The sequence below is a fragment of the Syngnathus acus genome, chromosome 5 (genome assembly GCF_901709675.1).
Source record: "Syngnathus acus chromosome 5, fSynAcu1.2, whole genome shotgun sequence".
NCBI lineage: Eukaryota > Metazoa > Chordata > Actinopteri > Syngnathiformes > Syngnathidae > Syngnathus > Syngnathus acus.
Genome location: NC_051091.1, coordinates 1,145,857 through 1,171,369, shown reverse-complemented (window position 1 = coordinate 1,171,369; position 25,513 = coordinate 1,145,857). Strand labels below are relative to the sequence as shown.

Sequence of the window (25,513 nt, the reverse complement as noted above, 5' to 3'; positions counted from 1 at the left end):
AGCGCTCCCACTGAATAGGCTCCTTTTGATGAGAGACTGACTGCTCGAATTCGAAATTTCAATCGCAGACGAACAGCAGGCAATCAAATGCCAAGTTGATTCACGACAACAATGACATTTGTCTGTCTCCTTTAAATAAAATTGCATCATCTCCACTCGATTTTTCATAAAAGATGTCTGACGCAATCCGTGCATATTGTCTTGCAACCGCAATGGATGCCTTAGTAAATAAGAATGTTTGCACTTGAGTGTGACATGAATACAGTCAACAAGAATGCATCAAGAATGGCTTTGTGTGTGATCAGGAAGAGTACACAGAGTAGTGGATAATTGAGCGCGCCAACAAACGGGCCCCCACGCAGCGTGTTGACTGTTAACATTGTTTATTATAGATTTCGTTTTGTGTGCATATGGGAGATGGCAAACCCAAGTATCAATTTCATTGAAAGTGAATGCTTGGAACTTTTGCGATAAACATGCATAGAAAAGCAACCTGTCACTTATTTATAAATGTTAAATGACGACTGACTCGGTATGCTTGACTTATCTGGGTTTTTGTTTTGTCAACACTATAAAAGGTTGTATTTTTACTGCAGCAAAGGGAAAACTAAAGAGGAAGACGTATTAAAAAAATAAAAGAATGATCATTACCTCTACCAGGAGATCATTGGTTTTATGCCAGAACATTTTTTGAATTGTGAGGCATGTCTTGCCTGGGGGACACCAGAAGATGTCAGGGACAAGCACTAGCTTGAGAAAAACGCTTGCAGCGTTGTCTTTGTGGAACTTTTACCAATCTTCCTGAAAACAAAATAGTTCTGTGGAATGGCCCTTAATGAAATGTACTATGTACGTACATGCGTTTACGTAGCTGAATGACCCCTCAGAAAAATGTTTTTTTGCTAAGACATAAAAGGTCCAGTCTTCTGCAGGATATTTGTAATAAATGTTTCTCCACTGATAACTGTGCTTTTTCACTCGGTGAGAAAAATCCATACAAGATGGCATACAGCACCACTTATCAACCGTCTGTGCTCGACTGAGTTTTTAAAATCCTCATTAAGGCTTAATACTCACATTTGACACCACAGGAGCAACATATGTCATACACAGAAAATACAAATGTGAACTAAAAGCATGATCAATGATTACAAAAGCCCAACTCTGTGTGTGGGTTATCGAGTCGATCGTGAGCGCGTTTAACGGTCCGCAGCACAGACCCGGGCGGGCGGGCGAAGAGGCCTGCGTGAGTGAGATACAGCGCCGTCTGACTAAACACCATTGCCTGCTCACGGCCAGATTAAACGACACGCTGATTCAGGATAGCATCTCATGCAATTTGCCGGTTCACACTCTGCGAAAAGTCCAAAGTTGCCGAGAACACCTCGGGTTGCGTGGGCTGGCCCCTGATTTGAAAAGCAACACGTATTTGGATTTCTTCAAATGTTTATCTGGAAATGCAGATGGAGAAATTCACAGGCAGCAGATATACTGCACGTGAGCTTTATCCATCTTGCTTTTTTGTAGAAAACATATAGTGAAAATATATCGGTGATTTTGGAATCATTTTGTGGGGTTTGCGAGGAAAACTTTTTTTTTTTCTTCTTTCAAATGCATTTCAATAAGCATGAATTATACTCTGATTTTCCCTCTTCACTGGCTGGCCTGGTCAACTGTAATGACAAGGTGTGTTCAGAAACAAAGCACCTAACTTTGCCGTAATGCCTAATGCTATCACATAATGGAACACCGCAAACGAGCTAATGTCCTAATGCATGAAATCATGAAGTACAAAATGTTAAATTCATTCCATTCAGTTATTACTGTACGCTTTTATAAAGTATAATACTGCACAGTGCTACTTTTGACAAATATTTAAATGTTTTGGCTGCACCATTTAGCAGAAGGAGTGTCCTCAGACACATTTATTGAGGAAATGAATCGTTAAAATCTGAAAAATTACCATGTTAACTAGATTAGGCAAGGCAATTTATCAAGTAATCTCCTGATAGGGCGTCCGAGCGGCGTGATTGATGGTGCGCCGCCTCCGTGCGCCAGGAAAGAATTCCTGATTGCTCGTTGCAATTATGTCTGGCCACAAAATAATACATATTAGTAGGTGTTCCATCTCCCCAAAGAATTGCTCATTTGCACGTATTCACTGCGGAATAGAAACACATCTTCACATCTGATATACTCGCAATCTTTTTTTTTTCTTTTACTGCTAACCAGTAGCTCAGCCAAATGTAATTTGATTGATTGATTGGCCCGCCTGTTCACCGCAATAGATTTTTGCATCTGACACATTAATGATCCGTGCATATAGATGTATAAATGTTGAAATAGAAGTCTGTGAAGCCAGTGCGTCAAAGCGCTCCGTGAAATGTAAAATATTACATCTTTAAATGGGTTCCGATCGACCCAAAGCATGTCATTAATCACCACTTGTGCTTAATGGAAGAGGGCAATTGCAAGAAGATAAATCATAAAATCAATTGATAGAAAAGATTTACTAGTTATGACACACATTTTAGTTATGGGCTGTATCCATTTTAAGAAATGTATCTTATTTTGCTTTTGTAAAATTTAGAAGGAGGATGTTTCACTCTATTTTTAAATGGAACTATACTGGCTAGAATTTTTTATTTCAAATGTTGTTAAGCCTTTTACTTTTACAAGACAGACAGATGGACGGACGGACGGACGGTGACCTGCGTCTGGGCAAGGGAAAACTCGGTCTTTTGAGTCGTGTTTCGTCTGATCCCTCACCTAGGACCTGTTTGCCATGGGTGACCCTGCCAGGGGCACAAAGCCTATACTGCAACAGTGAAAGAGTCCAAAGAAAGAAAAGTGGAGCAGAAGAAAAAAAAAAAACAGAGTGCGTTTGAGGTGAACGCATATTAATGAGATTTCATCCAAACGGAATTTGGCTTTTGTTGAATTCCATGTTTTATGTTAAATGGAAACATTTAAAAGGTGCAGTCCAAATACAAATCAAAGTATGTTCTCGCACTGTTTTCCTTTGAAACAGATTGGATCTTTCTTTTGAAGAAAAATGGAATCTCAGCTACAGTAGAAGCCAGATCAAGATTGTCCCCGAGGGTGGCTACGAAAGAAAAATTAAGCAGTATAGAGAAACCCGGCATATCTCTCTGCTTGTATGTGTGCGTGTGCATGTGTTGGAAGACTATTCATGCAAGTGTGGTCGACTCTGGTATTTAAACGGCACGTTAGGTGTATTCATTTAATGTGGCTCCAGCTTCCCGAGAATGCATTCACCCCGTCGCTAAGTGAATTGGCATGGCTGATTGTGGATGTAATTGCTTATTAGCATGACCCGCCAGTGCTGCAGTCCCACGGGTGCGAGCTGCACAACTCTCGCTAGGGGTTTGAAAGTCAGTCCGAGTCGTCTAACGTCTCCTTTGCGTCATTGTGCTGTAATGCCAGATATGGCAAAAGCACTCACACGCTGCTCTGTCCTTATATAGATGTATGAAAACAATCTCTGGTACTAGCAGAAGGAATGAGTTTATGTTGCCAATGTAAAGAGTACAAATCTGTTTTGAAATAGGGAAGCGCATCAGAAAAATAATTTCTGACGTGTCGTATGGATATGAAAGGTCTGCACACCAATGTTTGAAAGTGTCATATACAAAAAAATGAATCATTTCAAAAACTTACACTAATAATGCGACCATGTGTACAACCCAGTTATCGAAAAAAAATCGTGCTTAAAAAGGACATTTTTCTAAATCGCAGAAATCAGGCATTTCAACAAGGGTGTGCAGACTTTTTATACAAGTAGAGTCAAAAAGTCTTTGTCGATGGCTACTTGCCACCCTTGTGTACCTCAAAGATATTACCTCTCCACCACACATACGGCGAGAAAAAGAACAATATTTAATTTTCTGGCTCACAAGGTTAACGGCGTCGTTTGTCTTTTGATGATGTGGCCGGCAAATCGATTTTTCTTTGTGTTTGGCAGCGCGCACCATTTCTTCCTGCCATGCCTCAGAGACAACAACATAATGGGGGACACACAAACAACTCTCACGCACCATGACCCCATGAACTACACAAAAATAAATAAAGAGCCCAAAAGCTTGCCCTTAGTTGTACGCAGCGGAGCAAATTCTTTTTCTTAAATCAAAATCCAATACACTCCTTTGGCAGGTTCTCCCACCATCTTGCCTCCTTTCCCCCCTCACATTCAGCACTGGACTTCACTTGAGGTTATTAACCTTTATGCCTGGTGAGCTGATTCAGAGGTCCCTGAAGGCAATACAGGGAGAAACAGGTGGATGAGCCAAGAGCGGCAACAGATGTTCCGAAAAAGAAAAAGCACGAGGGCTCAGTGTGTATAACAGAAAGGCAACAAACAAGACTTTTGTATTTTTCTCATTGCGCCAAGTATAATCTCATACATGAGTGGTTGGATATGGATCTTGTAGCGGGGGATGCGACTCCATTTTTAATGCCGCGAGGAGCTTGTTACCAGAAGGCAAAGATGTGCTCATCTCTGCCAAATAGAAATGACGTCCAACACAGCAGCGTGTCTTTGTGTGTGTGTGTGTGTGTGTGTGTGTGTGTGTGTGTGTGTGTGTGTGTGTGTGTGTGTGTGTGTGCGTGTTCACAGGATGACAAAACATGGTTTTCATTGGAAGCTGCAGTCCAGTGATTGCAGCACAGCGAGGAAAGTGCAGCATCTTCACCTCCTCTTCCCCTTGCTGCCATTACTATGTGAAGGACAATAACCACAAAGAGTCCCAGAAACTTTTCCTGACTGGTTGTTTTCCCATGCCTGGGCAAGAAACCTATTGACCTGGACTGATGCTCTCAAAATGGCTGAGCATTGGTGGACCATTTCTGACACGTTGTTTCTTTTTTGTGTAAAATGATCACTGGATGAGACGATAAAACATGCTTTTTGCAGCTAGTCTCATGGAATCTTTCCATAAATACAGATCAGCAATTGCAGCAAGGCAACACTCCAGCTGATATAATTTAATACCAATGCGCATTTATTGCATGATACATCTGCTGTGTACTCAGTCAGTTGAAGTAAGCTCAATTGAAAAATCTTGCATGCGCTTTTGTATTTGAAGGGCTCAATTAGAAGCCAAGCGAGTCTCATTCTAAAAGCTTAGCATGCATCCGAGTGAAAGGCAGCCCTGATCCGTAACTCCACAATAAAAGATTATTCATCGCCGTTTAACCTCCACACTCCATTTCACACGTGCAAAAAGCCAAGTTGACTGTTTTCTTTTGACTCCTGTGGGTGCTTGTCTGGGAACAACAAAGGAGGGTTCCACATTAAATAAAAAATGAGCAAAGCAGGCGAAGTTTCATTATTCATCTGGAGCTGGCAACTCCCCAGCTTCCCATAGGGAGCGCTGTGAAATTTCAATCGGCGTGACACTATGGTATGCGTTTGGTTCGAACGTCAACATCGCAGAGCCTCTGCGGCAGCATTGAGGGAACTTCAAAAACCATATCCAATCCAACAATTGTGCATTCCAAAACATCCACCTTCAGGACAAGTTAACAAGCTCGGCGTCAACAACAATAATGATGCTGATTATTTTAGACAAGGTGTTACTATTCACTCTTGCTCCACATTAACAGTCTTGTGTTTCGTATTTCAAAATAGTTGGCATCCATCTCAACGCATACAACTCAATTAGCATACACACTGCTTTTTGCGCTTCAAATGAACTGGAGAGCAAGTTACTCTAATGATGATTATTGCTACTTACATTTCTGTGCAATTTTTATATGAGATGATGATGACTAAGAGAACTTGAAGTTGGATGGTGAAATACTGGCATTGCTAAAAATCGAATCAAATGCAGTGGTTCGAGTACCACCTCAAAAAAAGATCACGTACCACCATAATGACCAATGTGAAAATGAATTCATATAGTAATTAGTGTTTATCTGCACCAAGAAAGGTCATGAAAACAATAACAGTGCTCTAAAAGCAAGTGAAAATCCTATTTGTATTTCTGTGTGTGGCTTACCACTAGCGGGAGCCCACGCACCCACTTTGAGGCTATTATGTACACTGCAACTTGTTCCCTAAACCTCAGCACATTCTTATGGGGGCTTGCTTAGCCTCAGGTGGAGAGCGTTAATGCTGGGAGCGAGGACTCAACTGGCAAGCCAGTGGGCCCGAGCAAAGAAAAAAGAAAAAAAGCTTCCAGAGCTTTAGGAGGCATCATGAGGAGACACACTGGCAGGTGCTCTTGTTACATTTGACATGCTGCATAGCAGATGACAAGCTCTCCTCCGGCGCCAACGACAGGACGAGGCGCCAGAGCCCAGCAGACGGCAAAGAAACTGCAAGAACCCTGCAGGCTGATTATCTTCTAGTTCTCGTTGTGTAGCCTTGGGATGGCGAGAGAAGCCATGTTTCATAGATAAATATATATAGTTTGTTGCTTGAGAAAAAAAAAAAAGATTATTTGCAAATAGTGGCGGTGGTCGCTGAGGCGCCTTTCCAACATCTCGTGATGAGTGTGATACCTTGGGGGGGGGGGGGCTTCAGAATCCACAATAACACTGCTAAACTATGAGAGCATGAATAATGCAGCAGTTTAGAGGAAATCATTTCTGTTCCTAAGTCAATTACTGCCAACAATAACAACAGACAAAAGAGCTTGCATTGTGAAAGCATTGTCACAATTAAGAATACAGGAGATACATATTTGCAATAACATTCTTTGAACATTGTATGTGCGCTACCGTCTTTTAACATCCTTTCAATGAGCATTTTTCAAATCTTATTTCAAATACCAAACATTGTCTGACCTGCAAGGAAAGGAGAAGTTCAACGCAGGCCCTCGGAATGCAAGGTCTTCTGACAAACATTAGAAGCTGTTTTGGAATGTTTTTATCAAAGAAGAAAAAAATGAATTCAACGAGTCCAGTTCCAGACTCCAATTGATTCAATATTTGCTTACCTCCTTTATCTAAAACTGAGACTCTACAAAAACATGTAGATAAAAAGAGCATTGATACAGCAGGCTAACAGCAGAATGATGCTGTTAGCCCGATGATATGTCATTGTTGCTTGAACACAAACACAATAATAATAATAATTGAAAGTCTAAATGCAAGTATATCGACACTTACAGCATTCTGCATCAGTGATTCCTCCATTTGAGTTATTCCGTCGAAGCTCCTCCATTGCTTAATCCTGGCACCGTGAAGCGCATGGAGATGCTCCTTAATATTGTTGTGCTGCTAGACTAACTTCCAGGTGTGAGAGCATCAAGAAATGTTACAATAAAAAGAGATGAGTCACTTGGCGTGTCCATTTCTGACAACGTCATCCAATAAGTTTCTATCTTATTTGTTAAAATAGAAATGGAAAAATCAATGCGGTGAAGCAGCAACTGGCACAGTTCACCCAAGGTTTTTCACTTGGATGCCTTGATCATGCGTAGAATCATTTGGAAAAAGAGCTGCCGTAAAGCTTTTTTTCTTTTCTTTTTTTTAATGGACAATTCTGATCAAACCGCTGCTATGGCAACAGTCATATTTAGAACATTTGCACAATCCCTCATTAAACAAAACAATGTTACTGGAATAGACTGGCATTTCTGTAGAGGATTAAAAAAAAATCATCATTTAATTTACTTTTCTTGGCTTCTTTTTAAACACTGCTCACTTTGCTATTAATGATTGTGAGCTGAGCAAGCTTAGAGAAAAATAACCTCCTCTGGAGGTGCTCGCCCGACATAAATCTGATTAGATGTGAGCGTGGAAAAGTCTCACCGGATAAAGTTGGAATGGATTCACTCTGTTTTCAATAAGCACTTCATAATGGAGGAGCTGAGGAAGGCAGCAGATATAGAAGAATGTGTTTACTGCCATCCTCTGCACTGGAATAAGAACAAATGGAGCAGACTGGAAGAGCATCGCTAGATGCATCCATCAACAAACTCCCAAACATAAACAATCCTCAATTCTATAGAGCAAGAGTGGGAAAACTTTTCTGCTCAAGAGCCACATTTGATCTAGAAATATATATTTTACTATGTTTACTAGCCAAGTTGTAAACAGATGTTTTGTTTATTGAAGAACTGAACAGTTGTGCAGTTGAACAACTTTGACTTATGACTTTTAGTGAAACTGTGGAAATTGCCGTCACTCTTCGTCAATGTCTTGGTGGAAAAGTGTGAAAATGGTCAATTTGCGTTGGCCAGGCTTCAGCCCCACCCACTAACTTTGATGGGCCAGTTAGCTTCGTTATTTTTTTCGCATAATTTCTGGTCATTTAATTATTAATAGGACATTTTATGACATGTTGATTTAACTGCATATTTGTTTATTTGATCAATGAAACATTTTATTCATGATCTTTCTAATATATTTTTTAAATTCTGGCACTTTCAGTCCTTCCGTAGAAAACAGCAGAGGTTTTCAAAGCACAGTGGCTAAGAGTGATTGGCTGCGAGAACAATGATTTGACACAAGCGGTAATTTCAGAAAGGCAAATGAAAGGGATAGTGACAACGAGGGACGGTCCATGTGACAGGAATTCCCGGCGGGCAAGAAACGACGGGAAGATTGCCCCGTCATGAGTTGAACAATTGGCTTTGACAAGCTGATTTACTAAGTGGGAGTTGTTTACCAAGATTGGTGCATGGACGGGATCCAGAATGTCAATTCAATCCATAGAACCTTTCTTGCCATTTTTGTATTAAAAGATTTCTTAGCCATCTTGTACTTTGTTCAAAGTGCTTCTCGAAGCCAAAGGCCACTAGAAAGTCCCTCCTCCTTTTTAGTTTTTGCTTCTACCCTCACCGCCCGAGCTCCTTTGAGTTATGGAAGGCTTTTGCATGTTCTGAAGGGGCTGTGCTGGGATTGCTTGTTGTATTTGAAGGCCTCTTTATACTCAGCCTACACACCTTGTTTGGAAAATGTGTGACAGTTTCACTCCAAGTCAGAGGATGGCGCGACAGCTGGGATTGGATAGGGAGGAAATTCCGCTGCGTTTAATGGCCAATTCCAGAAGTCCCCCTACCAAAACGTTTTGGTAATGTAAAGCAAGAAAATCAAATGGAAACGAGTGTAAATAACGAGTTTGCTTCACTGAGTCTTTATGGTAGTTTCCGCCATCAGCGGCTTTCTTATTTTCTGGCTATTGTTGCCTCACAGAGGGGAAGTAGCAGCTAATTTCTACCATCTAAAAGCTCCATTGTGAGAGGTGTTGACGTTGGCCTTTCATCACCTGCAGGTGTACACATCACCTGTGGTGGTGCATTCACGGACGCTGTTTATATTCAAGGTTGATTAACAGTGGGGTGTCATTTGCATTATTAGAGACTCTGCACTAATGAGACTTCAGCTTTTGGGCCTTAATTGGATTGCTTCACCACAGTCCCTTCTTGATATTTGCATGCCACAGTTCATCACGATAAGTAATGAGAAGATTATTCACTCGAAGTCTCCAATTGCAAGCTCCATCTGGGATGCATGTTTTGTTGGGGGTACTGTCCACCGTTGGGCCGGGGAGAACGTGGTGGAGAATGCTGGCTTGTAGTGCAATATATCCAATGGTGCCTTCTATTCCAGCAAGAATGACATAAAAGCACAATGAGTTGACGATGTCAAATTTCATAATGATAAACAGTTTCACATGTCTTTGAAATTGCAGCCATTCTTGGTTTGGCTCCATCAGTCCAATTTGAAGAACAAGGACATAGAATCATCATTTTACTGGTATATGTGCAAATGTTTGGCCTCTGATAGTAAAAGCTGACGGTTTCATTACGATACACGTTGACGGTGATTCGGATGCACAAAGTGGCAAAGTTTACTCGCGCCAACGACATGGTGACCTTTGTGCGACGCTCCTTTTATTCGACTCATCTGTACTGACTTGAAATTGGACAATTGCTTATTCGGTACATTTTCCCCCATTCTCACCCAATTTCTTAAAATGTTTCATGTCTAGGTCAAAAGCCATGTAGCCTTTCAATCTAAAACATGCAATGAGGTCATTTGGTACCTGCAACTACCTGTCATTTTTTATAAACACTTTTACGGGTGGTGGAAATGACACGCATTTTGTCACTCTTCACAGCAGAGCTCGGTCCCTGAATGCGCTTGTCTATTATTCTGCACCTCACAAAGAAGGATTGCAGGCTCGTTTGATACATCTCATCATCTACGACCCTACGTTTCTTCGAACCTGTATTTACGAAGACAAAGCAGCAACAATGCTTGTAAAGCAATCAGTCCCCCACTCTTCGACAGCCTTGCAACATTAACGTCATTGAAATACATCCCGCCACAAAAGCAGAAGCAACGACGAGTGACAAACCCTCTTGTCTCATTAGCAGTGAAAGCAAACCTGCCGGTCTGGGGACACCTTACGGAGGGAGCACTTTGCGCACACCGAGTGTCCTTTTGGGGTCAGAGAGAGGCGACAGAGATTCAGAAAAATATCATTAGATTCTGGTAATTAGGTGTGAAACAGTGCACCGTAATTATCGGCAAATTGTAGCAATTACAGGCGAGCATTTACTGAAGGAGCGCAAAAACACAACGTTCCTTCTCTGTCGATTTGAAAATTGTCTGTGATGGAATAGCTTCTACTTTTTGCATTTGGACAGGACTTTCATCAGCCAGACGTTTTCCATTTTGTCTATAATACAGTAGCTCTTCCATTAGAGGTGCACCTAATGGTGAAGATGGGAGATGTAACTACACTACAGTTTTCCCTCATCATGGTTCCCCAGAGCTTTCCGCTGCGGTCCATCTCCGGCCGACTGTGTTCTGTGTGAATCCCATTAACCCCCTCAACTTGATATTCATTGATGTAAATAATACAAGTGGAATCAGGAGCGGAATTCAAATTTGTCCTATTGTTTTCCTCCAACTCTTGCAGTTTCCCCACCAAATATATGCCAAGCCTCGAGGCGGGATTTGATTTAATGGATGGATGGATAACACGACAGCAACGGGGCCTCACGCACACAGAATTATGTCCAATTTATATGAGCCTTCAGTCCCACGTTTGTCGCAGAGCGGGTCGTACTCTTCAAACCCGAGTGTCGTGTATGACATGTCGAGGCTACATCGGCAACTGTCCGATTGTCCGTCTCCTCGGACCTCCACTTTGGGGTAATGGGAATGCGCCCGGAGCCGTGTTTGACACCTCACTGAATTGAATTACCATAAAGCAGCGTGCGGCAGGGGAAAAAGGCACACTTACGCTGCATGAAATATAAAAGAGAGGACCTCGCGTCGGTTACCCATGCACGTGGTCCGAAGCATTCTGCACAGAACTTGTTGACATGAATCAGCTTGGTCGGTCGCTGCATGCACAGTCAGCCTACTCTGCTTCATTGCTTAAGCATCGCATTCCTTCAAAGGGTCGTTCAAATTGAAAGTGAAAATGTAGATTCAAATATGTTGTGTTTGCATTCACACAATAATAAAATGGACATGAAAAGTCTAAATGATTCAAATGATTTTGTAATATAAAATAAAGAAATTAAATGTTTTTTTCCAGTGATGTGACCTATAACCTGCACAACTCAATTAAAAAAATTCTATATTTTTCTACAGTTGAAGTAAAAACCCATAACTGAGATCATCCATCCATCCATCCATTTCCTGAACCGCTTAGTCCCCACGGGGGCCGCGGGTGTGCTGGAGCCTATCCCAGCCGTCATCGGGCAGTAGGCGGGGGACACCCTGAACCGGTTGCCAGCCAATCGCAGGGCACACAGAGACAAACAACCATTTGCACTCGCACTCACACCTAGGGACAATTTGGAGTCTTCAATCGGCCTACCAAGCATGTTTTTGGGATGTGGGAGGAAACCGGAGTGCCCGGAGAAAACCCACGCGGGCCCGGGGAGAACATGCAAACTCCACACAGGGAGGGCCGGAGGTGGAATCGAACCCGCACCCTCCTAACTGTGAGGCGGACGTGCTACCCAGTGCGCCACCGAGCCGCTAACTGAGATCATGTTTTTTTAATTTGAATGAATTTTAAAAACACCAAGTACATCAAATAAGGCTCCGTAGTCATCAAACATAGAGCCTCCCTTCCAGCTACAGTAAAGTGTGTACATGTCCACTGATGACACTGGAAACACACTACTTGACCTTCAACTGTCAATCAAATACATTGCTTTGGTCTGTGTGAGCTCAGGAGTCAGCTGCAGGCAGACAATTTAGATTCTAGAATCAAAATAATCTTCTTTTCTTTAGATTGTGAGAGTAAAATGGAGGGTACCAAAAAAAAATATACTGTCTAGACAAGTGATGGGCAGCATTATAAAAATGACATCTGAGCCTTTGTCATGATATCATTCAGATCAATTCATAGCACTTGCACTTGTTCATGTACATTTGAAAAGAAAATCAAGGGAATGACAAACCTGCCTGTGACATGCAGACCGGGCTGGACAAGCGAGTGCCACACCATGCACAAACTGCTGGGAGGACACGCTTTAAGTAGCGCTCTTAACAAACAGGGACAGTTGCCGGTAGTAAGCGTGATGTCAGGGGCGTGGCCGAGAACGGCAGGGAAAGTAACCGGCTGGGTGCAGAAATGAAAAGGTCTTCCATGTCCCCAATGTACCGAGAGTTAGTCCAATGACGCCTGGCAATAAGAGACAGTCCAACAAATTTCCACTAATGCTAAGTAAAACAGTGTTTGTATTCTACACCGTTGGGAGGTGAGCGTGCTCGCTCTTCTTCTCCTACTTCTCGGCTAAAACCAATCAAGACAGACATGCTCTGGCCTCGGGCTCTTCTGCAGCCCCTGGCAAGGTTGACACTGATGGGAGGAACACATCTGTAAAAAATCACATCCCTGAGATTACTATAAATAAGACCTGCTCGCTCACTCGCTCTTACATAATAACCATAACGTTAAAAGTCAATGAACCAAATATTACAAAAACAATGTGACCTACAATAAAGCTGGCACAGTTTCATAAAAATCATGTTACCAGTTACCGTAATAAATAACCTGCGCAAGTCATCTGAAATTAGAATATAAGCAAGTGGACGACAAACTGGTTGCATAAATGTGCACACCCTAAAACATACGTGCAAACTATGCTTTGGCAACATTTGCAGGAGTGCTCAAGCATTTTGCAACCATAGCTTCATATTTCCAATAGGATATAGATCTGGACTCCGTCAAAACTAAGTTTAAATTGTGTACCATGTGGATGCCCTCTGGGAAGAAACATGTTTTATTCGTGAACGATGAATGAAGCATCCTGGAATTGTAATTCTTCTAACGCCGACATTAAAGTCAGCTCAGACCAAAAGGCTCATCCTCTCGAGGGCCATTGTTTGAAATTGTCACGAGCGAGGAAAGGTTACTCGTGAAAGTTGAGCGTCCGACTTTGTTCCCGTGCCCCGGAGCACGTCAGCCATCCATCCACTCGCTTATGTTGCATCAGTAATCTCTTCGCCTCTCTTTGTGCCCGATTGGCCGTGGCGCTATGGAGGCATCAAAGCGGCCAGATGCCTTTTTCTTTTTCCCATTCTTACTCTCTCTTTCTCTCAAGCATTCGGGCACCGGCGGCGCCTTCAAAGCAGGAAAAAAAAAAAAAAAAGTGGGCAGACGTAGAGGCTGACTGGCATTTTTTTTCACCCCAAAAAGAAGCGCAATCATCTGCATCTTGCTGTGCACCTCATTAAAAGCGCACCACGCCGTCTTTCAAGCTGTTTTTTTCTCTCTCCTTTTAACTATGGCAACTGCGGCGATGAATGAACTTTCACGTTCCCTTTCTTTTCCAAGTCGTCAAGAGTTTATTTTGTAAGTGCACATTCATTTGGGCAAGTGCAGTCAGAATGAGCACCGTAAAGCACCTAGACACATTGTCATGAGGACAGGGTTGGAGAAGATGCAGCTTTTGGACCAGCTATTCATAAGCATCTGACCAAGTCGTCTTGTAACTCACAATGGGAAGTGACTAGCTTGTGCTTAGCAGAGGTAGGAATGAAGATTAGAAACACAGTGCTTGATTAATGAGTGCCCTGGTATTGTGTTTACATTGTGTTGCCAAGCCAGAAAGATATGAACCACCAAATCCACCAAACCAACAGAAGCCCTTATTTATTTATTTATTTATTTATGGGCTGATCCCAGATGTTATTTAAGGAACTGCAGTAGAATGCGTTATTATTCTCAGGACGAGATATTTCATCACGTTTGCTCAGTGACGGCAGAGATTCCCGTGGAAAATGACATGCTGCCAGCAACATTGTCTCACAGGTGTGGTTAGCCTGGGCCGCTTCATCCCCTTTTCTATCGCGCCTTTTGTTTTGCCCCCATCATGAAAATAAATGAAACAGCGCGCTGCATAGGCGAGCGAAGCCCCCTCGACCGGAAGAGGCCTTCGGGCTTGGTCGAACTCTCTACGACACGTTGTCATGGCAGTGCAGAGTGAGAATGCGAACACGCCAGCGTCGTGCTGCCACGGAATGACAATTAGACAGGGCGAGTGAGGCTGGGACTGGGAGAAAAACAATGTTGCTCTGATGTTTTGTGCAAAAATGATACGTTGTGGAAGCTGGAGACCAACATGGCCTGTGAAATAGAAGCAATAGTGATCACTGCATACTTGAGGTGTCAAACTCTCAGGTCAGCCTGCTCCATCTTTCGATGTGACATGCTAAAAGCACTTCATAAGCATCTACCTCATGTTACTTGCTCAAATCTGTTGTACCAAAATTGTAAATTGTCATTATTATAATTTTGTCCTTGACTTGAGATTCCAAAACATGCTATCCAATCATTTGCTGTGTACGCTGGTGCCTTGAGATTGGAATTTCATTTGTGCCGTGACCACATTTGTAACTCAAACTTTCTCCATTCAAATTCATGGAAATACCATAAATGTCACACTCAAAACAGCAACATGGGGAAAAAAATGTTTTTGGCACATTTTTTACTTGAATTCAATGTGTGCTACCATTGCCAACTTGTTCTATTTTTCCTTTTGCATTGCTGCGTGATGGATGATGACGTTCGATGACACAGCCCACCGCTTGAATAGCCTCGCTTTGTTCAAAAGTTGCACCGAATTTTGCGGATGTTGTATAGTTCAACCTTCTTACGTGGCTTTATTTGCTCAAAGGCTGCAAGTTTGCTGGGATGAGGAATCAACCCTGAGGGAAGACGGCTGAGATCTTAATGAGTTGCGCAACTTCCCCCGCTGCTGCCGTGCATCCTCTGATGTAGCTCCAAGGCCAGCTTCAGGGGGACTTAAGAGTAATCCAGAGATGGAGGGAGATTTGCAGGTAGACAGGGCAGAATTCTGATTTGATGACTTTGTTTTTCCAGACAGAGTGAGATGTCGGCTGCCTGCCTGCCTGCCTGCTTGCCTACCTCTACTTGGTGATGGATGAGTAAACTCACTTTAAATGCAGAGATGCTCAACTGTTTCACACAGTCTCTTGAGTAAAGCTGTGCAAAACAACTTCATGATTTCCATTCTCAAAATGTTCAAACATTTTAATAGGACAGAATAAAAAAAAAAAAGCAACTTGACAGACCTTTTCAAGCTGAGTACAATGCAGCAAGAATTTGGAATATTGAGTGTTGTTGTGCAGAAAGTGAATGTGGAAAGCTTTTGTTTCATATTGCCCATTAAAATTTTGGACAAACTTCACGCATAAATGAAGTTGGCCATGTCTTTTTTTTTGCAAATGGTCATTGGCATTTCCCGAATCGACCTAAATTGACATGAAAAGTTTTCTTAAGCTATGGATGGACAGTATTTTCCCCCAAACATCAAGCAATTTAAACTTTGACATATTAGGTATCAGCGTTGGTTACCATGGTAACAAGGACTAATTGGTGTATGAAGGTATGTGTTAAAGGGTGAATGTGAAGCATTGTAAAGCGCTTTGGGGACCATGTCTTGTTGATAAAGAGCTAAAGCGCAGTCCATAATAGTAAGTGACATGATTTCACTCTTTTTGCCTCGTAATGAGGGGTCCCCAAAAAGAAAGCTTGCAAGAGGCCACAACTTTGTCAAGGACAACGCTGATGTCAGACTAATTCATGCGCCGACATGCGCCGACACAGCTGCAACACAAACAACGCTAGACTTGGCCCTGGCACTAAAATGAACTTCCGCCCGTTTTAACGCCTACCAAAATAGACCTCTTCGAGTTATTAGACTTTGGTTGAAATCAAAATTTGTCAGCTGCAGTAGTGTTCTACTTTATTTGAAACCCGCTTCTAGTTGTTCGGAGCAGAGGCGTTTTTTTGATGGCTTCTATTTTAGTCATCGAAATGTGCCAAATGTTGACTTTTTCCATTCTCACAAAAGGTGTTACAGTTGCATCACCCCCGTCATTTGGTTTAATAAGTCATGAACTCTCGGGGATTATTTATAGCGCCAAGGTGTTAATGGAGGAAGGAGGAGGTGATGGCACACTGAGGGATGCTGCACACGTTGGTCCTGCCAGGGTAAATAAAGTGCACCCCATCGCAGTTGGGTCCGGTCGAGTGTGTAATCAGTCAGAGGTGCGGCCTGTCTATCAAACGGCTGACAGCCCCACGGCGCTGCTGAACGCACCCAGAGCAGAGGCCGTCATGTGACAACTTCTAAATGAGGACTTTAAATGAGTTCCATGGGTGGCGGAGCATTTCCCATGAGCTCTACAGCCGCCCGCCCGCCCGCACACACAAAACCACAACGCTCCATATCCATCGCCACCTCTCATTTCCCTGCTCGGACTCCCAGCGCCGACGTGATTGCATGATCACAAACTATTAACGGCTCCATTCCAGCCTGTCTGTCACATTTGGCTTCTCCTGCCCCACCGTGGACACCGACCGACCGACCGACCGACCGTGTGGGCTTCTCAAACAAAGTGCCCCAAGTGTTTGGTTTTAATGTTGAACTATGGCTTACATTGCAATTTTTCTCCATTGGTTTGGCTCATTCCTCGAAAGGAAAATGACATTCTCAAAATAAATCCAAGCAGCATGTAAGCGTTCAAAACAGGATGTTATTTCTCATTGATTTCATCAAATTGCAAAGTTCTGGGTGTAGCTCTCAAGTGTTTCAAGAAGTCTACAGTTAGCACAATGAGCCCACATTTAGAACATATTTCCTCAATCCAATTGAGATTTTTTTTTTCCCCGCTTGAAGGTGGATACAATAGATGATGCATACACAAGGGATCAGTTTAAGGTTGAGACATTTGCGACGTTTCTTATTCTCTTCATGTACTCTACAGTAATGAATGGAAGTTCATCTGTGTGTGAATAATGAAAAAAAAAACTGAAGGTTGCTCTTACTGTGAACCCTGCTTAAAAATAACACAGAGCAGCATTGTTTTGTTTTGTTTTCATGCTGGTCCTGCTGATGTCACAGTCAAGAACAAAACAACAGCAGCAGCAGCAGCAGCAGCAGCAGCAGAAGTTCTACAAAACAGCCAAGATTCAAACACTCGAACTGTGATTCGCTTGGCAAACTGCTCAACCCACTGAGCCAAAGCCACCCAGTAAGACCAACATGTTGAGTCTACTAAGTGTGTTTGCATCAAACAGGAAAATTTTACCAAGTACAAAGTAGGAAAGGAGAAACTGGTAACAAGGAAGAAATGAAGGAACCAAACTGGATGGGACAAGAACCGGAATTGACCGACTGACCAACCAACGAAACATCCAACCCAGACCAACTCCATGACAAACAAACGAAGTAAACCAATAGCAAAACACCGAGCCCACAATCTCACTGACTGACTAAGTAATGATTGAACCAACCGACTGACTAACGGGATGGCGATAATATGGCAAACAAATGATTTTATAGAAGAGCCAGATTTTCTCCTGGAGACATCAAAATGAACGCTCAAAGGAGAGCCAAAATGAATGATGACGCTAGTGAATATCACATCACACATCCATTTCTCAGCGTTTTACTGCCAAGACTCCCTTTATTGTTTTTATGTTTTCCATTTGGCAGTGTGATTGTTGGCCTTCTTTTAACAGCCTCTTAAAGGAGAGTAACTTATCATCAGCAACTGCAAAGTGAGTAAAGCACAAACAAGATAGATGACATTCTGTTGCGATGGCTGAGCCAAGGGACTCTGCGGTGGAGTTGAGGCACATCTTCCCAAGACCGAAGTCTTTATATGACGGGGTAGCATGCCGATCGTCAGCACGACGGTCGGTCGCCACCTCGCTATTAATGCCGTTCAGATTTCTTTCAAATCGAACCCCTTGTGATCTCCATAATCTAGGATTACATCGAGTAGAAAAGCAAAAAGTGGCAATCAATCTTCTTTAAAGGATCTAATCCCTTATGAAATAGACTGGATTATTTCCTTGGGTTAGGCTTTATGCCCGAGATATAATTCCCCTCGGAATTTCACTGCCAGCTCTTTGTGTTGTGGCTCGCTCCCATTGCTCCCTCTGGCTTCCCACTCGGGGATTCTTGATTTATAGATATCATTTGACCTGTTAAGGCAACAGTCTGCCAAAAGTCCAAGATGAAGTGCCAATGTCTGGGCTGACAGCGGTTCCTGCTGCTAATTTTACATGATCTATGGGGCTAATACCTGTTCTCCATCCAGGCCTGGGCCTCCTGTCAGGGGTTTGGCGAGAAACCTCTCGTACGTCAAACCATCAAGCAATTATTGTGGCAGGTTTTGGCACTTGACTTGAAAATCGAGAGAGCGGCTTTCTCGGCCAATGGAGCAGATGCCCTCCAAGATTGACTTTCTGGCCGAACATAACGATTGGTCTCTCAGAGTTGTAAAGGTTTCCATTCCTGCACATTCTTCAGTGTCCCGATCCGGTCCTGTGGTGTAAGGTCACACGACTGTGTATCAGTACCTCTGACAGAAAACAGAGTAATAAATCAAGAAGTTGGGGAAAACAAACCATCCATCCATTTTCCATTGTGTTCAGGGTCACGAGGAATCCTATCCCAGCTGACTTTGGGAGAAAGGTGGACTCCACCCTGGACTGGTTTTCAGTGGGATGAGTGGAAATTGATTCAGTGCTATCTGAACCTTGCTAATGATGTGAAAGCCCGCCACAAAAAATGTTGTTGTCAGCTTTTGCATCTCTTTCTGGGTTTGTGCATCAAGTTCTAAAATCTGAGAAAAAACAATGATGTTTTAAAGAAGATTATTCAACATTGCTGACGGCGAGAGTGTTGAAAATAAAGCTCTACCAATGAGAATGACGTACTGCATCATTCTCCTTGAAACTGACAATGGTGGTTCGAATGAACGTACCTGTAAGCCTTCAAACAGTGATTATATAAAAAGTAACAAAACAAAAGGCCATGTGTGGGACACAATAGTGTCTTCTTTGAAGAAGTGAAATCATTTTGTTCCACTGTGAGGTAATTAGCATCTCTGCTCTCAAAGGCATGAATGGGTAGCTTCAAACATCTTTGTGCTGCAGCATCGCGAAGGATCATAAACTTGTTTGCAACATTATTAGACAATTTGCTGCTGTAGATTAGTTTAGCTTCAACATAAAAAGAAAACTTTTCGACCTGAGGCAGAAGTTGTTCAAATGTGTGTAGCATGCTGGTAGAACAAAATACGGTTTCATATAAATGAGTCAATGAGTCATATTCTCAAGTAATCAACTTATAACAAGCTACCAGTCTTGCTGTGCTTGTCAAACTGTACTTTAAATGATGCCATGTACAAATGCATCACAAACACAGCCAATCTGTTTTAATCCCCGCCTAAAAATAGTCTGACGAACAAATACTTCATGAACTAATCAAGAGACATTTTCTCAACATTACAGCACCATCTGTTTCTATTCATCTCGACATTGTATGAGACATGCAGTAATTACCAGCGGATTACAACACTACGGAGGCTACTGTGAATTAATTGAGTATGATTTTGATTAAAATGTTGGCAAAAAAACAAAAACAAACACGGCATGGATGGAGGCATGGATGAACTCATCACTATCTTTGCACTGACAACGCTTGCTACACGCTGAACAGAGATCAACATAAAGCATTCCCACATTATTTCATCATAGCGGCACATCCAAACACGGAAGCTTGAAACCCCGAGGGCGAATCCTCGAAAGAACACTAGAAGCTGTCGTGCTGCCGTGTCCAATTCATAGAAGTAGCTGTCCTTGACAACAATCCATTTAGCCATCACAGTCTACATCAGGGGTCACCAACTCCGGTCTTTAAGGGCGCCAATCCAGCCTGTTTTAGGTGCAGCCCTACAACAACACACCTGATTCAAATAATCAGGATCGCTATCAAACTTTTTTTTTGCTAACCAAAACAGCAGCACCGATTGAGGATTAATTACATGTGCTAGTATTAAAGAACTGGGTGCAGTATCTTCCTTAAAAACACTTGACCATAATCATAGAGGCATGATTGTTGCTCAGTTCTTGTCTTTTGCTGCATTTGACTTTATTACTAAATCAGAATTATGTTCCAAATTTCATGAGCAGCTATTTAGCTGCCTCTCGCCATTTGTTGCTACCCTAAACAATGGCACCGACTGAGGCTTACCACCATAAATGCTTTGAGACTTGGGTGCCAAAGAACAACACCGACTGAGTCTTACTGCACTTTTTAAACACTTTCCCTTTGTGGTATTTACCATGACGCAACATTATGTCGAGGTCACATATTTAGGACGATTAGCGTTGCGGAATGACAGGTGGCTGCTTTGCAATGTTGTTTTTTTTATTAAACTCCAGCAACATACCCTTGGCCATTGTTTATAAAAAAAAATCATGTAAGTGTGATGTCCCATTGGAGAGAAGAAACTAAAGTAAAGTTTTTCCAGTGAATTCAATGTTTCATTTGAGGAAACTCTTAAATATATGTTCACATCGGAGGCAAACTTAGATCCTTTCATCTCGACGGGCCACGGTGAATGTCAGTACGACTGGAAGTTGGGAAGATGAAGAGGCCGGCTAAATATCTCTGTGATGGATGCAGATTCCCCCACCAAATCCAGATTGAGCCTCAGCAGCCAGGGGATGCCTTTGATATGTGAACAGGGCTAATCCCCGTGGTGCTGGCTGCTGCCACGTCTTCATCCTCCCAACCAGGTGCCCTTTCATTAACCTTTGACTTGCTCTGACACTGCGTTGGGAGAGGCCCTATTGAAATGGCTCATTTGATCCCGCTGAAATGTTTCTCACAGCTCGCTGGCTGGTGTCGAGGAGGAACAACATTAACCAGGAAAGTCATGCATTTATTTGTATCCATCGATTCTTCAGATGTGCCATAATGATATGCGTACAGATTTGTTTCAGATGAAGATTTGGATGTGGTCACATATGAATAAAGATATGGATCTAGATGTAAATGAGGATGAGACTCCTGTTGTGGATTTTTCTTGTCGAGTTGGATGTGATAGGAATACAGATGCAGATGTGATGACAGTGACAGACTACCATTAGACGACGACAGCAACCCAATGACAACAGAATGAAGTCTTCATAAACAACAGTCAGTGTTCTGGCTGGCGACTGTTTCCCCACAGTGAAATTTCATTTCAAAATGCAACCATACCAACTCAACCAGAACCAAGTTTAATATTGTGATGGCAGGATAAGGCGTTTCCATAATCCACGACCTCGTTTCAAAGACTTTTATTTCCTAGGCATTAAGAGGATCAAATGTTTTTAGAGGATCAAATATGCAAGATATTTTTTCTTTTCTAGAGTGGATCCGTTGGGACGGCCAAAACACAAAGTCTATTCAGCCCATAGAAGAGGAAGAGGCCTTCCATCATTAACATTGAATTGTTTTTAATTGTTTTCATGCTCTGTGCTCCTGTGAGAACACACTTCAACTCAACAGCTAGTAAGCACGGCGGACGTGAGTAATCAGGTCTAGCCTTTGAACGAGAACACGGTAGCCATTGAGCAGTGGGCCCTGAAATGACCATTTTGTTGTTTAATTATCTATGATGCCTCAGAGTGAAACATCCTGGCAATCCAGGAGCCTGTGTAGCCAACAGCTTAATTAGAGCCGCACCTCCTCCCAACCCTTTGTGCCACGCTGGTAATATTGACTCGACAATGCAACATGTTATTCAAAGGAAGGCCATTCATATGATTTGGACTTCCATTGCGTGCACCTCATCGAGTGGCCTCCTTCTTTCAAGCATTACCGATGTTGAACAGTTCATTGGCCTTGGAACAGAGGTAGAATCAAATGTGACTACAGATTAGGTATGGACTGAAGTGTGCATTCACTTCAGGTGCTTGATTCAGATGGAAATGTTTGAATTTTGAATCGAGTTAGAGATGTCAATTCAGATGTGGACTCTGATCTGATAGTTGATATGAATGCAGATATGAATACAGGAGTGAAAAGATTGATTAGGTTGTGTATTCTTGTAGTCTGTGTATTGTACCGTCTATTTTCAGACAAAGCACAAAGCCCAAGTTGAGGCACAGCTCATCTGTTCACTGTCTATCATGGATTTTCCTCTGCTTCTGTATGCATCCCAAGACTTTTCTGTCAGACATTTAAGTAGGAATGGTGGGAACTGAGCGAGGGAGATGTGCAAACATATCATGCCGTCTACCTAACCTCGTGTGACCGTTCATGCCATCGGCTTGTTGTAAACACCCGCGGTCGTCCATCACTACTCCGCTCCAGGCTGATGTAGACAGTCTCGCTCCTCTTCGGAGAGCTTTGGCCCTGTATTTCAAATCAAACCCAAATACCAACACTTACTTTATAACATCTGGCACCAGCAGATAAAGAAAAAAAAAAAGCCTCACAGTTTGCCCCTGACATCCATGTGAAACCAAGCGTTAAAAATAGCACATTAATTAACCTTCACAGTTGTGTGAAAACAACATACAAACGGCAAGCTGGTTCTGCATCATAAGCAGAAAATATCCCCACAGTAATGGCTTATTGCTGCCAATGGCTCATTGGCGGCTGCTTTTTAATGAAACACAGTCTGGTCTTTTGATGCACTATGCAGCAGGTTGTGGCTGTTGATGTGTTGCTAATAATGTGAGACAGATGAGAGCTGTGAATGCGAACTTGCGATAAAGCTAATGAGGAGTCAGGATATCGCATCTTTAGATGAGTGGAAAAATGGGTTGTTGCCGTATTTAATGAATGAAAGCTGGACATGAGATCGCATAACTCAATTAATTCCCTGCCAGCCCAGTTCGGATGGATGGTTGACCTCTTGAAATAAAGATACATTCTATTTTATAATAGTCGTCTCACAACATACTGCGGTTAATCATTTGCAGTCTCACCAATTATCAGAGTTTTAAATCTCCTATGTATAATGATCATTTTTTTTGTAATATATTGTGGGACTTCAGAGTGATAATCTTTCCACGCAAATGTTACTGCTCACGTCGCAATTAACACAAGCCAGGAGGAAAGCGTGCATAAAATAAAGAGAATGCCAAAAATTGGGATTATTTTACGCTTAAAAAGAAGAGAGCATGCAAAAGCAGAACTGCCTTCAACAAATTCACATCTAGTAAACATTGTTAGCTAAGGCACACATCACTTCTTCATTGAGAATAATGTCAAAAAATATGTTACTTTACTATTATTATGGTACTTGGATTAGGTTTCTAACCACATTCGAAAATCATCTGAATCTTAAAAGTAAGCTGTGACTCTTTCGGGTGAGCTGCTCGTCCCTCTCTGTGCTCTTCCCAGTCATATTTGCTTCACTGGGGCATGTGATGGGAGAGCTTCCAGCAGTGTCCCAAGGTAGGCAATCTTTGAGAGATGACAGGCCGCAAGTTCCCATTTTTATTATGATTTATTCCAGTCAGCCACTTTTCTGTAATGGAAATTCATCGGGAACCATGCTAGCCATCTGCGAGCGCCACGAGACGTTGGCCCCATTTGGCCAAATGAAAGTGCACATTTTGGAATGCAAATATTTGCCAGGCGCTTGCATCTCCACATTGTGCTACTGTACTGTTTCAGACTTTGCATTTTCCGTGCATGGCGGTTGTTGTTGCATGTTGACTGTTGCTTGGCAGCTAGCTTTCTGGATGCGAATTAAAAAAATCACAGAAATCCATTTTCATTTGGATCGCAAGCATGGGGAGATTATATTCCTGAACTGCATTTTGTTCAGCAAATGAAAACGTATACAGTGCAGATTCCCTATGTTTCATACTCGCTGGCACAGCGCTCAAAATGTTCTCATCGCTTAGTTGCGATAAAATTGGAATGTACAGCACACACAGTAGTGAAGGTGCTGAAAGACTTTGGGCCAATATTTCATATTTTACAGTCAATGTATGTGTGTGTGTGTGAAGACTCCACATATAATGTATAAATACATTTATTGGAAAAGTCCATATTTTACACTTGTATTTGGTTCACTTATTTTGCAGGAGCCCTATCTGCGGGAGTGAAATAAACTTTTACTTTCCCCCATATTTTCTTATGGAGTGAATCTTCCTATTGAAGGATTCTCCCGCTGTGAAGATTTACGAAGCAGACAAGCCCGCACGGTAACGTGCAGTGTAATTCATGTTGGATCAAACTAAAGCGGAAGGATGTTGGAAAATGTGATGACTTTAAATGGAGCCACTCTGTCATGGCGACAGCTGCGCCATTCCTAAAGCTCTCTACCGTAGTGGTCCACTCTCAACGTAGTACTCGTGTATGTGTGTGTGTGCGTGTGTGTTTTTTGGGAATCGCTAATTGATACAAAAAGCTCGAGGCCATCCTTACTAACTTAAAATCAATGATAGCCACCATCAACTATTTTTCTCCACATTTTATGATGTGTGTGTGTGTGAAATATCACCGAGGTGGCTTTAGACACAGATGCTGTTAGGGAAATGAGCTTTGGTCAAATACATGACATGTAATTGTGTTGCAATGCAAGACAAGTCAAATGGCCGAGCAACAATTCCCATCTGAAAAGCGCATGTGTCTTCAGGATAGTGGAGGCACCACTGTAATTTACAAGTTGTTTGCATATACTCGGTGACGAATTGACTCTCTGTCTACAGAGTGTGTACCTGCGGTCGAATGAATGTGATGTCAATCACAAGTGGATGTTATTCGGAATAAGAGGCTCAGCTGAGCGTACGCTGCCATGTTCTGGGCCATGCTGTCAATCATCATCAATGTTGGCTGAGCTCACTGCGCTGACATGCGGAGCGGTTCGCCCTCATTTGTGCTACAGCGCCAATTACAGAATAAACACTAGACGGCAGGATCAATTGAAAGCCGCTGGACGTCATTATTTCACCTGTACATAACGCTTTGAAAATAATGGTAAAGGGCAGGTCAAGTATGGCTATTATTTTATAGATGGCAGCATGTATGTATACATATATAGGCTGCATAATTCATCACAGCATGTTTGTTCTCATTCATGTTAAATGAAATGACATTTTACATTATGACTAGCGAGCCGTCAATTTGTATATAACAAGCTGATTCTTTTTTGCTCAGGATGGAATGCCAATTCTTGTAAAATACAGACCCCTCCCTCATTATAATGAATATTGTGTTGTTGTTTTTTTAAA

General features: G+C 42.3%; 1 protein-coding gene across 1 annotated transcript in view; it reads right to left on the bottom strand.

Annotated features, from left to right (window-relative positions):
* slc16a1a (solute carrier family 16 member 1a) overlaps positions 1-12,448 on the bottom strand; it is a 30,071-nt gene extending 17,623 nt beyond the window's left edge. The window contains exon 1 of the mRNA XM_037251929.1: positions 12,405-12,448. The gene's annotated coding sequence lies outside the window, so the exon portion shown is untranslated. The remainder of the gene's footprint in view (positions 1-12,404) is intronic.
* Between the last annotated feature and the right edge of the window lie 13,065 nt (positions 12,449-25,513).